The sequence below is a fragment of the Crocuta crocuta genome, unplaced genomic scaffold (assembly GCF_008692635.1).
Source record: "Crocuta crocuta isolate KB4526 unplaced genomic scaffold, BGI_CrCroc_1.0 scaffold205, whole genome shotgun sequence".
NCBI classification, from domain to species: Eukaryota; Metazoa; Chordata; class Mammalia; order Carnivora; family Hyaenidae; genus Crocuta; species Crocuta crocuta.
The window spans coordinates 4,660,583-4,676,965 of NW_027530644.1; the positions used below are offsets into that span (position 1 = coordinate 4,660,583).

At 35.6% G+C, this 16,383-nt stretch overlaps 1 long non-coding RNA gene across 1 annotated transcript in view; it reads right to left on the reverse strand.

Moving 5' to 3' along the window:
• Positions 1-1,622: 1,622 nt before the first annotated feature.
• The window catches only part of LOC144235546 (uncharacterized), a 244,502-nt gene continuing 229,741 nt past the window's right edge, over positions 1,623-16,383 (reverse strand). Inside the window, exon 5 of the long non-coding RNA XR_013336244.1 lies at positions 1,623-1,663. This is a non-coding gene — a long non-coding RNA (uncharacterized LOC144235546). The remainder of the gene's footprint in view (positions 1,664-16,383) is intronic.

Sequence of the window (16,383 nt, forward strand, 5' to 3'; positions counted from 1 at the left end):
AGGCAGTTTTGTACCTGTCAGTTCAAAGGGGATATTAAAATTCATTTGTAAAGAGATATTGAGCTACACAGCCATTATCATGGTAAAGTTTGAAGTCCAAAATTTTGCAGATGGAATTACGTATCAATCAGAAAAAAGAGGTGGCAATACAAATGAGCTAAAATGCCTTTGTGACTAAATTTAAAGTGAATTGCTGATGTAGTCATGAGGAACTTGATAATCGTTAACTGAATAATTTCATCCTTCAGTCATTAGCACACCAACATCTTCAAAGTATAAACAGGGAAATACACAATAAAATTGTTGATTTAAAGTGTAGGTTACAAAATTTTCAATTTGTTATGTTTGAATGTCAAAATCTGTGTTTATTAACCACGTAGTGACTAAGAGTGGACTCGCTTTCAGGTAAATTGTTTTTCAATGAACAGAAAAGTCAATCCTTAACAATAGTCATGAATCTTTACTTCCTCATTTATAAATATACTGACAGGAAAAATTGTCTTATCATCAAAGAATTACTAAATTAACAGAGTATTCTAGAAAATCTCAGATAACACAAACACACTTGACAGATTAAGCAAAAGGTCAACCATGTCTGTTCATTAACACTAATTTCATTAAAAGAAAATGAAATTCTTCCTATGAGAAAATCAATGCACACAGTCTTTAATCAAGAGAAAATAATTGATTACTTCATTTTTTCCTTAGAGATTCATTAAATGGGAAGTTTTCCAGATTGAAACTCATGTATATATATATTAACTCTTTAAACTCTCCAGCAATCAATAAATATTTGCTAGTACACCTTAGAAATTACTTTCCTACAAGGTATTGCACTTAAGCATTTCATTAGAATGAATTTGTAAGAATAGCTAACTACAGGGCCATATCTGAGTCAATAACACTCCCAATGGCTTCAAATTTATTAAAGGAGAACAAAGAGTCTATTATGCATGCAGAATAAAACCCTCACATTTGACTCCCTGCTAGCATCTTCTTCTGTTTGATCCTGTCCTTACAAGCCTGTAATCATCAAGTTTCAGGCAGCCAGTTCTTTAATGTGGAAATTGAAATAGGCTGAAAAAATAATTTCCAAAACCAGGTAACACAGGATTGTGCCCTGCAGTGCAGTACGATACAATTGAGAGAGAGTTGTATTGCCACTTAAATTGTGGACATATGGAAGGGAATCAAGACAGGCCAGCAGGCGTTGTGGGATGGCTGCCAAAAAGGTCTTACAGAAAACTGTTTCATTGTCACCTTCACTTCATGGAGATAAAAGCTTAACAAGGAGCAAGTGATTCGTTCTGGTGATGATTACAGAAAGTAAGATGAGCTTCTGGAGGGAAGCTATAAAAAGAGTAGGCTGGAAGTTTTAGGTGACGCATTGCTAATTTGGAGACTTTCATCTCTCCTAAATTTCATTAGTGATGACACCACAGTGAGAAATGTGTTTGTGCAAAAAGTTGTAGGTGGCTGAATACAGAACAGCAGACACTCAATTACCCTCTGTGTGAATATGGGCTGATTGGCTCATGGCCTTCAACAGGGATACACCAGTCCTGGTCATTCTTAATAACATTTGGATGTCAGTTCACAGCCATGAAGCCAATGGAGGGCCACATACTCCCATCAGCAACAATGTATTTTCAGCAGCAATTATCTGTAAAAGAATAGTTTACATATAAATGTCAGTACCTACACTGGATCTCTGATTTCTTTTTTTTTTTTATAGACTCTTTTTATTTTTTTTTAAATGTTTTTATTTATTTCTAAGAGAGAGATAGAGAGAAAGAGAGAGAGAGAGAGCACGAGCAGGGGAGGGTCAGAGAGAGACGGAGACACAGAATCCGAAGCAGGTTCCAGGCTCTGAGTTAGCCGTCAGCACAGAGCCCCGACATGGGGCTCGAGCCCATGAACTGTGAGATCATGACCTGATCCGAAGTCGGACGCTTAACCGACTGAGCCACCCAGGCACTCCTGATTTCTTTTGAATAGAGATGTTTCTAACTTCATGGAACTTGTCATCTCTGGAAATGTAGTCACATACCTCCAGAGTTAACTTAAGAGTTTATCTCCTGAACCATTTGTCTGTCAAGAAGATAAGGGTTTTTTTGGTCTTTTCTTTGGTTTATTGTATAAAGTTGTAAAGTTTCATCTTGATTTTGTAGCTTTTTGCAGACTACCTACATACATGTACATTGATGAGTTTATTCAGTAATAAGTCAATTTTCTTTCTTTTTAAAATTTTTTTAAAGTTTATTTATTTATTTTTTGAGAGAGAGAGCATGAGCAGTGAAGGGGCAGGGAGAGAGAGAGAGAGAAGAAAGAGAGAGAGAGAATCTCAATCAGTGCTCTCAATCTCACAAATCATGAGGTCTCATGACCTAAGCTAAAATCAAGAGTCAGCCACTTAAGTGACTGAGCCACTCAGATGTTGCAATTTTCTTTCTTTCTATATTAATTGTGGAAAGGTGTTGACAGAACTTTTATTTCCCCAACTGAAGAAATAAATGTCCCTCACTAAGTACTTACTATATATGGCACATTCAATTTTCTTATGAACAATGAGTAAATACTATTATTGTTCCAATTTTACAGATGACAAAACTGAATTAAGGAAAAGTTAAAACAATTGCCCTCAAATGATACAGCTAAAGAATGTAAGAATATGAATTAAAAACAAATATACTGACTTCCACTACCATGGCATTTCATAAGATTAAAAAAAAAAAAAAAGGAAAAGGAAAATTCACCCACAAGCCACATATCTGACCATACTCGAGAACTACCTCTCCATGGGGAGGCAGCATGAAACTTGAAGAGGGTGTTCCAGAGCAGATTAGCTAACCAAGAAAGTGGAGTGATAAAAGAACAGGGCCTCCAATAAAGAATTCTAAAAGAGTGCTGAGATTCGTCTATCCGTTATTTCTGCTGTCAGGCTACCAAAATGGAGAGGAACAAAATTCTTCATCCTCAAACCTTAGTTTGGATCTGAAGACAAATAAGGCTCAAGAAAAAGCAGGAAGAATGACACCGAGACTTCATCATCATTAAATCAGACAAATGGATGGATGAATGTTTTTTACAGAGTTACAAGCAAGATGCAAAGAGATAGCACAAAAAACATACAAGGAAACTATGTGTACCGAAACAATGTGAGAAGGGAATATAGCATGCAAAAGACTGATCTAGAAGTCTAGACCTATCCAGCACCTCCCAGAGGGTCTTCCCCTCCCTATTTATTCATTTATTTATTTAGTGGTGTTATGATCTGAAAATTTGTGACCCCTCCCCCAACTCATGTGTTGAAATCCTAATCCCAAAGGTGATGGTATTAAGAGGTGGGCACTCTGGGAGGTAATTAAGTCATGGAAGTGCAGTGCCCTCATGAACGAGACCCTCAGGAACTCCCTTGCCCTTTCCGCTGCGCGAGGACACAGGGAGAAGAGGGCCATCTGCAAGCTGGAAGAGGGTCTTTACCACAGCCCCACCATGCTGGCATCCTGATCTTCCACATCAATCTCCAGAACCGTGAGAAAACAATTTCTATGGTTTATAAGCTACCCAGTCTTGGGTTTTTATTATAGCAGCCTGAAAGGACTAAGACATGTGGCAGAATACTTATCATAAGATTCAACCCCTTAGAAAATTTTAAGTACAGGAGCACCTACCCCCAGCACAGTTGAAAAATCCACATATCACTTTGACTCCCCTAAAACGTAACTACCAGTAGCCTACTGTTGACCAAAGCTTTAATGATACAGTTGATTAACACAGATTTTGCATGTTGTATGTATTACATATTATTAAAATAGGGTAAGCTAGAGAAAAGAAAATGTTATTAAAAAAATCATAAGGAGGAAAAACATATTAAGAGTCCTGTACTGTGTATTTATTGACAATATCTTCGTATAAGTGGACTCACACAGTTCAGACCCGTGTTGTCCTAGGAGCAATCATACACTATACAGTATTGTTAGCTACAGGCACTATTCAGTTATAATGGTCTCACAAATGTATACCTATTCCCATACCCATATACATTAAAAACGTACAGCTTTTTACATGTCAAAAACACGACATGTCTTTTTTTCTGTGACAGAAATAAAAAATAGAAACTGCTAAGCTTAACTGGTGCATTTCCACAAAAATCATAAGTAAATTTAAATTGACAACACATACTGATTATAGCCAAAATCAAGTAGAAAATTTCTGGAAGAAAAGATAAGAGATAATTAAAATGGAGAAAGAAAAAAAGAGGTAAAAATGATCCAACATAAGGATTATGGTCTCCCTCACTTACAGAACACAAAAAACAGATAATAAAAAAAAAATCCAGAATCTCATTTAGATAATGAAAGTTTCTCTAAAATAAGGGGAAGAATTAAAGAAATGTATCAAAGAGGCCCACTGCTAATATAGTGCTAACTGCTAATACAGTTAGCTAATGTTAATATAGAAATAAAAACCAAGACAGGCCCCCAATAAATTATTAAATTTCACTGATTTAAAAACAAAACAAAATTCTTCTTCATATATTAAGGTAGGAAAAAACAAGTTACATAGAAGATAGAAATTTTCAGAGTTGCTTAAGGCTTTTCTATGCCAAAATTCAGTAACAAAAGATGTTAAAACTATATCTACAAAATTCATAGAGAAAACAACTATACTTCAGAATCCTTTTTTTTTTTTTTTTTACCCCAAAACATGGTCCCTTGTATACAGGCCCACAATTCCTTTTCTAAGACCTTTGAGAACAGATTTGTTTTGCAATTCAGAATTTGTTGGATTTTGGAAAGATTATTTGATTCTTCTACTACTTCGTAGGTAAGATAATCTTATAATCACATATCACATGCATCAATATTTCTTCAGAGAAAGTTATCAATATTCACCCTCAGAAAATAAAGATTATAAATAACCTTTTATTGTTCATATCAGAATCTTCTGCCAAATAATATTTTTTAAAATCACACAAACACATACACTTCTTTTCATTTTTTAAGCTTTTGAATTTCAGAATTGTGGATAAAGGCAACAGAAATATTTCTCAACCTGATCATGAAAGTTCCTATAAATTGCTGTTTACAAAATTATTGATGGCAAAATACAACTAATCAAAGATAAATTAAAATTTAAAAATCAAGGGGTGCGTGAGTGGCTCATTCAGTTAAGCATCCGACTTCGGCTCAGGTCATGATCTCGAAGTTCAAGATGAAGGCATTGGCAGATTTGGAGTCTGGTGAGGACAGAGTTCTTAGTTCTTAGTGGACTGTCTTCTTGCTGTGTCCTCCCTTGGTTGATGGGTGAAGGAACTCTCTGTATCTCTTTTAGGAGGCCACTAATCCCATTCATGAAAGCTCCACCCTCATGACCTAATCACCTCCCAGAGGCCCCACCTCCAAATATCAAAAGTCATGAGCATACTATGAAGGTGTACACACAAGTGCTGTACACCTTCATAGTATGTCAGGTTTATTCAGTCTTTAAAAAATTATTTTATAGTTTATTTATTTTTGAGACAGAGAGAGACAGGATGAGTGGGGTAGCGTGAGAGAGAGAGAGACAGAATCTGGAACAGGCTCCAGGCTCTGAGCTGTCAGCACAGAACCCGACATGGGTCTCAAACCCACAGACCTCAAGATCACGACCCGGCCGAAGTCGGACGCTTAACCGACTGAGCTACCCAGGCGCCCCAGAGTTATTCAGTCCTAAAGCAAGGTTAACACAATTATAAAGCAGACTCAGAATTCAAACCTCAATGACATTTTACCACATGGTTTACTTGGCTTCTTACAAGGCACACAAAGCAGAACACAAGACAAGTACACAGCAAACAAGGTACACAGGGGATAGGAAGTGAAAGAACCAAACACGAAGTCAGTCTGTGGATGCACAGTTGAGATAAGAATTCATTCTGTCTGGGATAGCTCTCAGCATTTACCGTTTATTACATTCAAGCAGTGAAGGATCTGAATTCTGTTCGGAGATCAATTGGGCAGAGTCTTGGGTAGCAGCTGCCTTTTTCAAGTGGCCAGACAGAGAGGTCAGTGTCTGAAGAGTCTGATGCAAAAATCCATCCTTTATAAATGAATTTAAATAGTCTGGGGACCCTGCAGACCTCTCTGTTCTGCTTGTTCTGAGCTCTGGGGTGTCATCAGCTGGTGCTGGCACTGGTCTCTGCAACGCCATGTAGCTCTGGTACCCTAACTGCTTGCGTCATTGCCTGACAGGCCCCTGCTTGACACGGGCCTTTTCTTGACATGAACGACTCCACCTTGCTCTCTACCCCATGACACTGGGGACAAGGTTTCAAACATGAATTTTGTGGGAATACAAACATTCAGACTATGGCGGAAACCAAAGGACACTATGGTAAAGTAAAATAAAATAAAATTGTAGAAATAAGTGCAAACGTATTTGCAATCAAAATAATGTGAATAGGGGCACCTGGGTGACTCAGTCGGTTAAGCGTACGACTTCGGCTCAGGTCGTGATCTCACAGTCTGTGGGTTCCAGCCCCGGGTCGGGCTCTGTGCTGACAGCTAGCTCAGAGCCTGGAGCCTGCTTCATATTCTGTGCCTCACACTCTCTCTGCCCTTCCCCCGCTCTCTCTCTGTCTCTCAAAATAAAAGACATTAAATTAAAAAAAATAATAATAATGTGAATAAGCTTATGTAAACATGTGAAGTTTTACTATGCAAGAGAAAGATTCTCATAGTGTTTGGAAAAATATCCAGCTATATGCTCTTCACGGGACAAAATAACAACACCTAACAGCTAACTATATGAGTAAAATACATTAATAGAGTAACACTAACCATACAGGATTAAAAAAACATATACCAGGAATGAAATATTTAAAGCAAAAACTGAAAGAGACATTTTATTTGTTTGTTTATTTATTTAATTTTTAAAAAATTATTCCTTTATTTTGAAAGAGGGAAAGAGAGAGTGAGCAGAGGAGAGGCAGAGAGAGAGGGGAGAGAGAATCCCAAGTAGGCTATGCACTGTCAGCATGGGGCCCAATCCCACAACCCATGAGATCATGACTTGAGCTGAAATCAAGAGTTGGATGCTTCACTGACTGAATCACCAAGCCATGCCAATAGGAGACATTTTAAAATTGAAAATGATAGTGGAAAATTTTTAAGTATATTTTTGAAAAACAATAATTTTGAGATAAAAATAAGTTATGATGCATATACAAAAATAGAGGAATCAGCAATACATAGATACCTATTTCTACATACCTATATTTCATAAGAGTTAAATACATATTCTTTCCAAACAGGCATAAAGTGTTCACTAAAAGTGGCCACTTGGTAAGCCACAAGAAAATTTCTATAATTTCTAAGATGCAAAACTCACCAGAAGTCACTTTCCATAAGTAATAAAATGAGAAACACAATAAAAGGAATTAAAGTTTTTAAAAAAACCTATCCATTTGAAAAGTTAAAAGCTCTCTTCTAAATAACTTTGGCATTGGATAATTAAAAACGGAAGTTAAAATATTTGAAATAAATTTTATGACTGGTCAGCATATCAAAACCAATAAACACAGGAAAAAAAAAGGTACTTGGTAGGAAAAGTAGAGCATCAGTACATATGTGAGAATATGAGAAAAATTTAAAATAATTGAACAATTTCTCACTCAATAAACTAGAAAAATATTGATAAAATGAACATAAAGTAAAGTAAGAGCAGTAAAGAAAAACAAAGGCAGAAATTAATCAAAAGAAATAATTTGTTAGAGTTAATGACATACCTGAAAACTGGTCTTGATACATATAAGTAAATTAGCTTGCAAAGTTGATCCAAAAAAAAAAAAAAAAGAGCAACCACACGTAGACATTATTAAGAATAAGAAGAACATAAATGATTATAGACAGAAGTTTTGTTTTGATTTATTTTTCATTATGACAGCTATCATATGGAACTTTATGTCAGTAAATTTGATAGTCTAAATGAAAATGATAATTTTATTAAATTATCCATGAAAATTGACTTTAGAAAAGTGAAAATCCTGAACAATAATAAAGAAATGAAATGTTATTACTCCATTACCTTAAATTTTAGAAGCATCAGCCTGCAGTTTTTAACAGTGAAGATTATCAATCAATCATGTATATGTAGAAACTCCTTCAGAGCAAGAAATGGTGGGAAAGTCCTGACTGGTTCATTGTTTAAGGCCAGCATAGCCTTGGTTCCAAGAATGACACAAAATCACAATCTGATGGCTGATCTTAGCTGGGAACACAGAATATTCTAATTGAAATGTGATAAAATATCAGATATTTATAGGGTTTCTGGGTTGCTCAGTCAGTTAAGTGTTGGATTTCAGCTATCATGATCTCATAGCTCATGAGTTCAAGCACTACTACATCAGGCTCTGTGCTGATAGCTCAGAGTCTGCGCCTGCTTCAGATTCTGTGTCTCCCTCTCTCTCTGACCCTTCCCTGGTCATGCTCTGTCTCTCTTAAAAATAAACATAAAAAATTTTTTAAATATATATCAGATATTGGATTTAGCTGTACAATGTATATTTAAGGAAGAATATGCTTTGATCTATGGGTTTTATCCCAGAAAAGCAAGAATTGTTGAACATCAGCAAGGTTGTTAACTAATGACTTACCAATAAAAGAAACATTTCAAATTTAAAGAAAACATTTCAAAATTAAAATGAAACTTATATTAAAAAAGATAAAAACATTCACTAAGTACAAGTTAAGGAAAATTCTCTACCTAGATAAATGGTATTATAACAGAAAACTCAGCAGACATTAAAATTGATAGCAAAACTGTAGAAACTTTATCACTGCATTCAGAAACACTTTTATTTTTTATTGTTTAAATTTTGACGATGGTATATTATTTGTGTAATTAAAAATAATTTTTAAAAATTTGATTAAAAATTATTACAGAGGGATAAAAAGATATTTCATGCAAATGGAAACCAAAAGAAAGCGGGAGTAGCTATACTTATATCAAATAAAATAGACTTCAAAACAAAGACTAATAAGAGACAAAGACGGGCATTATGTAATGATAAAGGGATCAAACCAACAAAAGGGTGTGACAGAGATAATAGAAATATACTGACATTAATACTGGTTGGTTTTCTTTGTGTTTACATAGCTAGACTCATCTAATTATTCCCTTGCTCATTATAAATGGTTCTAATAACTGTAAGAAAATGCTTTCACTGTTTAAAACAAACAATATCAAATAACTGTAAAATATCCATATGAAATTTCATATTCTAGAAAAGCATTTATTCTGGAAATAAATGGGTTCAAATTTTTCAGTGTACACCCTTATGTACTAATCTCTGAAAGAGAAAAGAAACCAAGGAATAAAAAATACAGATGAAAAAAAATGGACATAGATTACATAGCATGCGTGAAGACTCACAGCTAACAAATGCCAATACTACTGTTGGACCCAAAGCTCATGCATCCACAAGGGCTCCAGAATCTTGTGCTTGTTACCAATTACTTGTGCCTTTAAAGAAGTCATTTAACTCTTTCATGGTAAATATCCTAAATTATGAAAAAAAATGTTTAGGATTATGGTAGCTAATTCCTCTGGGTGCTTTTAAAAGTTAAATTTAAAAAGTTAATTGCACCAGAAAAGACATTCTTACTGGTAGTTCTGTTCTGAATACCAAGAAATAAATGGAGTTTTTCCCAACTAAAATGGTAGTTAATTTTTTAGCCCTAGAAGCAGGTCTGAAATGGAAACACACACACACACACACACACACACACACACACACACACACGAGTAAACAGCCATTTTAATGATTGTATGCCCTTGTTCCAAAGGGTATGTGTTAACAAATAGATATTTTTATATTTTTTGTTTTAATGTAAAGACAATGACACTCATTTATTTTCTAAGTATTAAAAATATTCTTCAACAAATAGTGAATTTCTTGCACTTCCATGGAGTTTATATTACTTTTTTTCCTTATCCAATTTATTTTATCTTGGCTGGTGATTTCCAGTAGTGAAAACCATCATTACTAACATGCACCTTCCTTCTTCTTAGTATGAAGTAATTTTAGTTTTTATAAAATATTTATCCTGAAGTTTGAAGGTTTCCATTTTCTAGTCTAGAGAATATAACTTTTTAATAGGAACATAGAAACATAATGAGTGTTAGTCTCCTGGGCTCCATGCCTTCTCTGAAAACACAATGTTATAATTTAATGTCCCTACAAGCCTTCTATTGTGTGAGTGAGGATTTCTCTTTTCCATATGTGAGAACTAAAACACTGGGTGAGTGTTCTAGGCCTTAGGGACCCTGGGGAGGAGGGAGAGTGATAGGAGGAGTCTCCTAACTGAGAAACACTTTGCTGTGCTGGAGAATGTCTTCTGATCCAGGTCACACCAAGAGACCGAGGACGGAAGCCAGCTTCAGTCACTGTCCAGGAAGCCGGAGGCTATGTCCCACCAGCTCCATAGCCACTGCCTGATTTCACTGACATAAAACAGGCTGGTTGGGGAAAATCAAAACAAATCCCTTTAAGGTGAAGGTTGGCTTTCTCCATTTCTCTGTTCATGGTTTTACTGGCATCAACAATCTGATGCCCTCTTGATACCATTGCTACAGAATGTAGTCAACTTCTTTTCACCTGATCTAGGGACTAAATTACTGAAAAGCTGATGGGTTGGAAACTTCACTACTCTCTTTATTACCATTTCTACTTAAGAACTAACAATAGTTAAAATTCATAATCCACAATTTCTTTCAGACATAATGTTGTTCTCTATGGTTCTAAATAGTTAAAAAGTAATTCCAAACTATTCTTTATTGTTTCTTCCCATCATTATTATGATTTATCAGCCAGGCAAAGCAATTAAAAGCCAGAATGGTTTATAAGCACAGGTTTGTTCCATATCTTCTTTCTACTCCACAAGCAAAAGGAAATTATTATCATTTTCTATGTAAGAATGGAGAAATCAAGCTACTTTCCTAATTACTCTGTTCTTATGGTCAGAAGAACTTATATATTCTCTTTCTTCCATTACGGACTACTATAATAGGAAGACAATGCCCGTAAGATTTCATATCTGAAATCAGCACTCTGCCGCTAAGGCACACATTGCATTTGGAGCTTCATCTATTTTTAATTCCCACAAGAGTATTTCTGCATCTCACAGAACACTTGTGAGCTGCCTTTGTACACCATCCAGCATAAAATGTAATTTAGTCTTAATTGGCCTAAGTGAAACATAACTGAGGTCAATCTAGAATATTACATAATTCATTCAAAAATCTTCAAACATTTAGGATGTCTACACTGTCTACCAAATTCAAAGTTTCATTTAGGATTCAGATGCATGACACAGAAATCTTTTAATCTAACATTGATTTAATGAGAGGAATCCGGGGCTTACAATATGGTTGAACAGCTCAGAGGCAGGGTCTTGAGAGATAACCTGCACAGCAGCATTGGCAAACTGGCTAACTAGGGGAGTCTGCCCAAGCAGGATGGTGGAAAATGGAGAGAGCCATCCACGGAACACGCCACTCTAGTAATGACAGTTGCTACTATCCTCTGCCTGGCATACTGTCTGCTGCTTGCCGTCCATGAAGCCAGAGACTGGAAAGTTGGACACTGCTGCAGAAAAATTCTACAGTTCCAAATATCACACAAAAGCATTAAATTGGTAGAACCCAATCCTCTATCAGAATTCTAGCTGCATGGTAGAACAGGAATCTTGATATTTAACTTTCCACCCTCTATTGTACAGGAAGGCAAAATAGAAAGAGGTTATTGTAGATTCTAATAGCCAACTCACCTACTCTACGGTATAATCCAAAGCCCTCCAAGTCTGGTCTTCAAGACCTTCTGTGAACTTTTTGTAAGCTGTATTTCCAAACTTATCTCCTGCCCATTATATCTTTATATCACATATGTGCCAGGCAAACTGAATTCTTTTCAAAAGATTTCCTGAATATGCTGCAAAGCTTCCTATTTCTATGTCTTTGATTATCATTTTTCCCTATCATATGTCCCAAATCTACCCTTTCTTTTCTTCCTCATCATTATGCTAAAGTGTTATTTCCCTTAGATTATTAGTCTTTCTGATAATCTTAGTCTTCCTTGCTATAATTTGAGCAGTGTCATGAACACAAGAAGTCAGCAAACATCTGAAACAAAACCAATAAAAGCAATTTTATAATTTTACTCCATTTTCCCTTGTACATACTTTATGGATTGAACTTCATAATTAATAAACAAATGCACCTCCTAGGGAATTAATTTTCAAAGTTTCTTCAAGGTTCAGAACATTTTATTCAAACCAAAAATTTACCCAAATGACTACTAGGCTTAAAGGGTTGTCTGACTTGAATCATGTGACATCCATATTACCTTTATGTGTACCTATCTCCCCCACCTCACACACATACACACACACACACACACACACACACACACACACACACACACACCTCGCACCTGATGGAGTTCCTTTAGGCACACTCAAAATGCAATTTCAAAATTACTTTGTTAGTTGCACTCTTCTCTTCTCCGTGTGTGTGTGTGTGTGTGTGTTTGTGAGAGAGAGAGAGAGAGTGTGTTCATGTATAAGTATTCTTGAAATTTTTTTAATGTTTATTTTTGAGAGAGAGAGAGTAATGGGTGAGGTATAGAGAGAGAGGGAGACACAGAATCTGAAGCAGGCTCCAGGCTCTGAGCTGTCAGCACAGACCCCGATGCAGGACTTCAATTCACAAACTGGGAGATCATGACCTGAGCTGCGATCAGATGCTTAACCAACTGAGCCACCTAGGTGTCCCTAAAATCAAACACTTTTAAAGTAAGAAGTTACTTTAAAGTTTATCTAGTTAAAGTAAGTAAAGTGAAAAAATATGTATATTATATTATATTATATTATATTATATGGATTGATATACCTGTTCTAGAACTCAGATTTAATGCATCTCAGCTTGTTTTTGATAGCTCTTAAAAACTTTTAAAAACTTGCTAAGTTTCACACAAATAATGTAGAAGAGAAACTCAAGCTGTACAAGTATTACTTTCCTATTCAGTTTGGGCTGCTGTAACAAAATACCACAAACTTAAACAACAGACATTTACTTCTCACAATTAGGGAGGCTGGAGATTCCAAGATCAAGGTGCCGGCCTAGTGGGTTTTTGGCAGAGCTCAGTTCATGGTGAAAATCTTCCTCCTCTCTTGCATTGTAGACATCCACCTTCTAGCTGGCCTTTTTTCAGTGTGAACATGTGGATACAGAGATTTCTCACGTTCTATGCTTATAAAGGCTGTAATCCCATCATGAGGGGTTCCACTCTGATTACTTCATCTGAACCGAATTACCTCCTAAAGGCCCTGCCTCCTAAAAACATTACATCAAGGGTTACATTTTTAATTTTTTTTTTAAATTTTTAAATGTTTTATTTATTTCTAGGAGAGAGAGAGAGACAGTGCGAGCAGGGGAGGGTCAGAGAGAGAAGGAGTGACAGACTCTGAAACAGGCTCCAGGCTCTGAGCTGGCAGTCAGCACAGAGCCCGACGCGGGGCTCGAACCCACGAATCGCGAGATCATGACCTAAGCGAAAGTCGGACGCTTAACCGACTAAGCCACCCAGGCGCCCCAAGGGTTACATTTTTAACATACGAATTTGGGAGAGACAGAAACATTCAGTCTATAACAGTTACCCAATTTTATATAATATTTATATTAAAATACACACACACACAATTTCTTTCAAATGCCTTTATTATTGATGTGTTATGACTAAGATTCTTATAGACACTGGAGAGTAAACAATACAAAAATTGCTATGTGTAGAGGTTGGGCAGATAAAAGAATAAATCCTAAGCAACTATCTCCTGCCTGATCCTTAAGTTTTTCTCCCTGTTTTGTTTTTACACCTAACCCTTAGAACTGACCGCTTAAATAGATATTTTCACTCTGCCTTCTGGGCATCACACTTAAATTGTTCAATAAAATGAATTGTATATGAAGACTGCATTGGAATCATGTTCTAAAAGTGCTTTTGTTGTTTCTATTTTATTAGTCCTCATACAGCAACACAAAGAAAGAAGCTAGTTTACTTTCCTCGAGTCTTCTGAAATACTGGCTCTTTTTGTAGTTGTTAAATATCTCAAGCCAGATAGTCATTTTACTACAGTTGTGCTGTCTGTTCCAAAGTCTAAATTTCCTCCAAACTTGAATTGCTGGTATTTATATTTCAATAGACACTAAGGATTCTGTTTCTATTTGCAAATATGCCTAATCATATATGTGCTGCTCAGCTTTTAAATTTTTAATTATATCTTACCTGTCAGAAAGATCAAGCTATTGCTTAGATAAGCTGAGGGAGGTGCAGCATTATTTCCCCTAAGTGTTGCTAATGCATTTCCACTTGAAATTAATTACTTAGTACTAACTCACATAGGTGTGATCAGTTCAACTGTTTTGACCAAAACAATAACCCATTCCTTTACTTGTCAATCTAATGCTAATGATAATCAAAGTGCTGATCGTGATGGTCAGACTTTTCAGCCCCTAGGAACCCATTAATCCCATTAATAAAGACTCATTTAGATCGTATACTTAAATTGACTATATAAGTCAATTATACTGTAAGAAAGCAAGAGTGTGCCTCCTGCATGTAGGGAAGCTGACCAAATTAATTTAAATCTTTGACATTCAGTTTGGATGCCTTTTTACGAAATAGTAAAAAAAAAAATTTAATGAGGGTATCTTGCTGAGAAGCATCTTTCTTTCTAATGGAAAGGAAAATGGAATATTTTTTTTCTCGAAATTTGTAGTTAATTATACAATCTTCAATACCTCAATTTATTTAATACAAATAGGTTTAAATGAAAAAACGTATTTTTAAGTAACACTTAAGTGATTTTTGTATGATTATTTTAAATACACAGCAAGTAAATGATACACCAAATGTCACTTATATTGTTCCCAAAAAAGGACTAGATAAGAGCATTTCTTCTATTTCACCTTCTTTCTGAATTCTGTAAATGTTGATTTGAGTAATATAGAAGGTGGGTGTCAGCCTCAAGGCAGGAAGGTAATATGTTTGGTGGTGTTTAAGGAGGGCATGCTCTAGAATACTTCTATTCCCTTTGTTCAAATTTCTATATCATCTTCTGACATCAACAATTTAAAAATGAGAATAGGAATGATGAAATTCTTTTAAAAGAACAGAGACTGAAGGTAAGCATATTTTTCCTACTTAAAGCATTCTTGTTGAATCATAAAGTATTCTAAATATTCCTCTTATTTCTTCCCAATATTGAACTATGTGGTTTCTATTATTATTATTATTATTTTTACAAATAGTTTATTGTCAAATTAGTTTCCACATAACACTNTATTTTTATTATTTTTTAATGTTTTATTTCGGAGAGAGAGAGACAGCATGAGCAGGGGAGGGTCAGAGAGAGGGAGACACAGAATCTGAAACAACCTCCAGGCTCTGAGCTAGCTGTCTGCACAGAGCCTGACGCGGGTCTCAAACCCACGAACCGCGAGATCGTGACCTGAACCGAAGTCGGAGGCTCAATCGACTGAGCCACCCAGGCGCCCCAACTATGTGGTTTTTAGATGCATCATCTTCTCTATTGTTCAGCTCTTTCCATCACATTCCAGGTCTCTTGATAGTAGATTCATTCTTATAAACAATCCATACACTGTGCTCCACTGCTATAAACTTGATATTTATCCCTAGCCATTTAGAAGTTGCTGAAAATTAAAAATATTTATCTTAAAGTCTAAAAGTATATTTTCATTGTATTTGTAACACAATCAAGATGGAAATCTCTAGAGAGTGAAACGAAATGGCAAAATCTTTTTAACCTTCTTTATCCTAAAATTGATTTTACACTAAGAACAGATCATCTTTTGCAGGCTTCCTAAAAGTAATGTGCTATTTTACAAGTGAAAAAAGCTTTCCTATTGAAACGGGAGACAAACTAGAGTTTGAATGGCATTTTAAAGATAGAAAAATCAGTTCTTATGAGAAAGGTCTCAATCTGGGCTACCTTGTATTTGAAGGTGATCAGAAGGACCTTAGAAAAATGACGTCTTTAAATTTGTAGCTGTCGTCAGCATTGCTTTATCTTACCATTCTCCCTCTTGCTCTTCACATTTTCTTTTTCCTTCTTGCTGTGTGTTTACTTGTGGCATGTGCCTTTCCCCAATGTATTCACTCTTTCAAGTCCAAGACCAATTTTTCCGAGGTTAATTTTGAATTAACATTTCTCTGTGCTTTAACTTAACTAGTCTGAAGACAGACGATTACACAAGATTACCATTTAAACTAGCTTTTAAAGTTACACTAAATCATACATCGAAAAAAACCCAGTTTTGTAA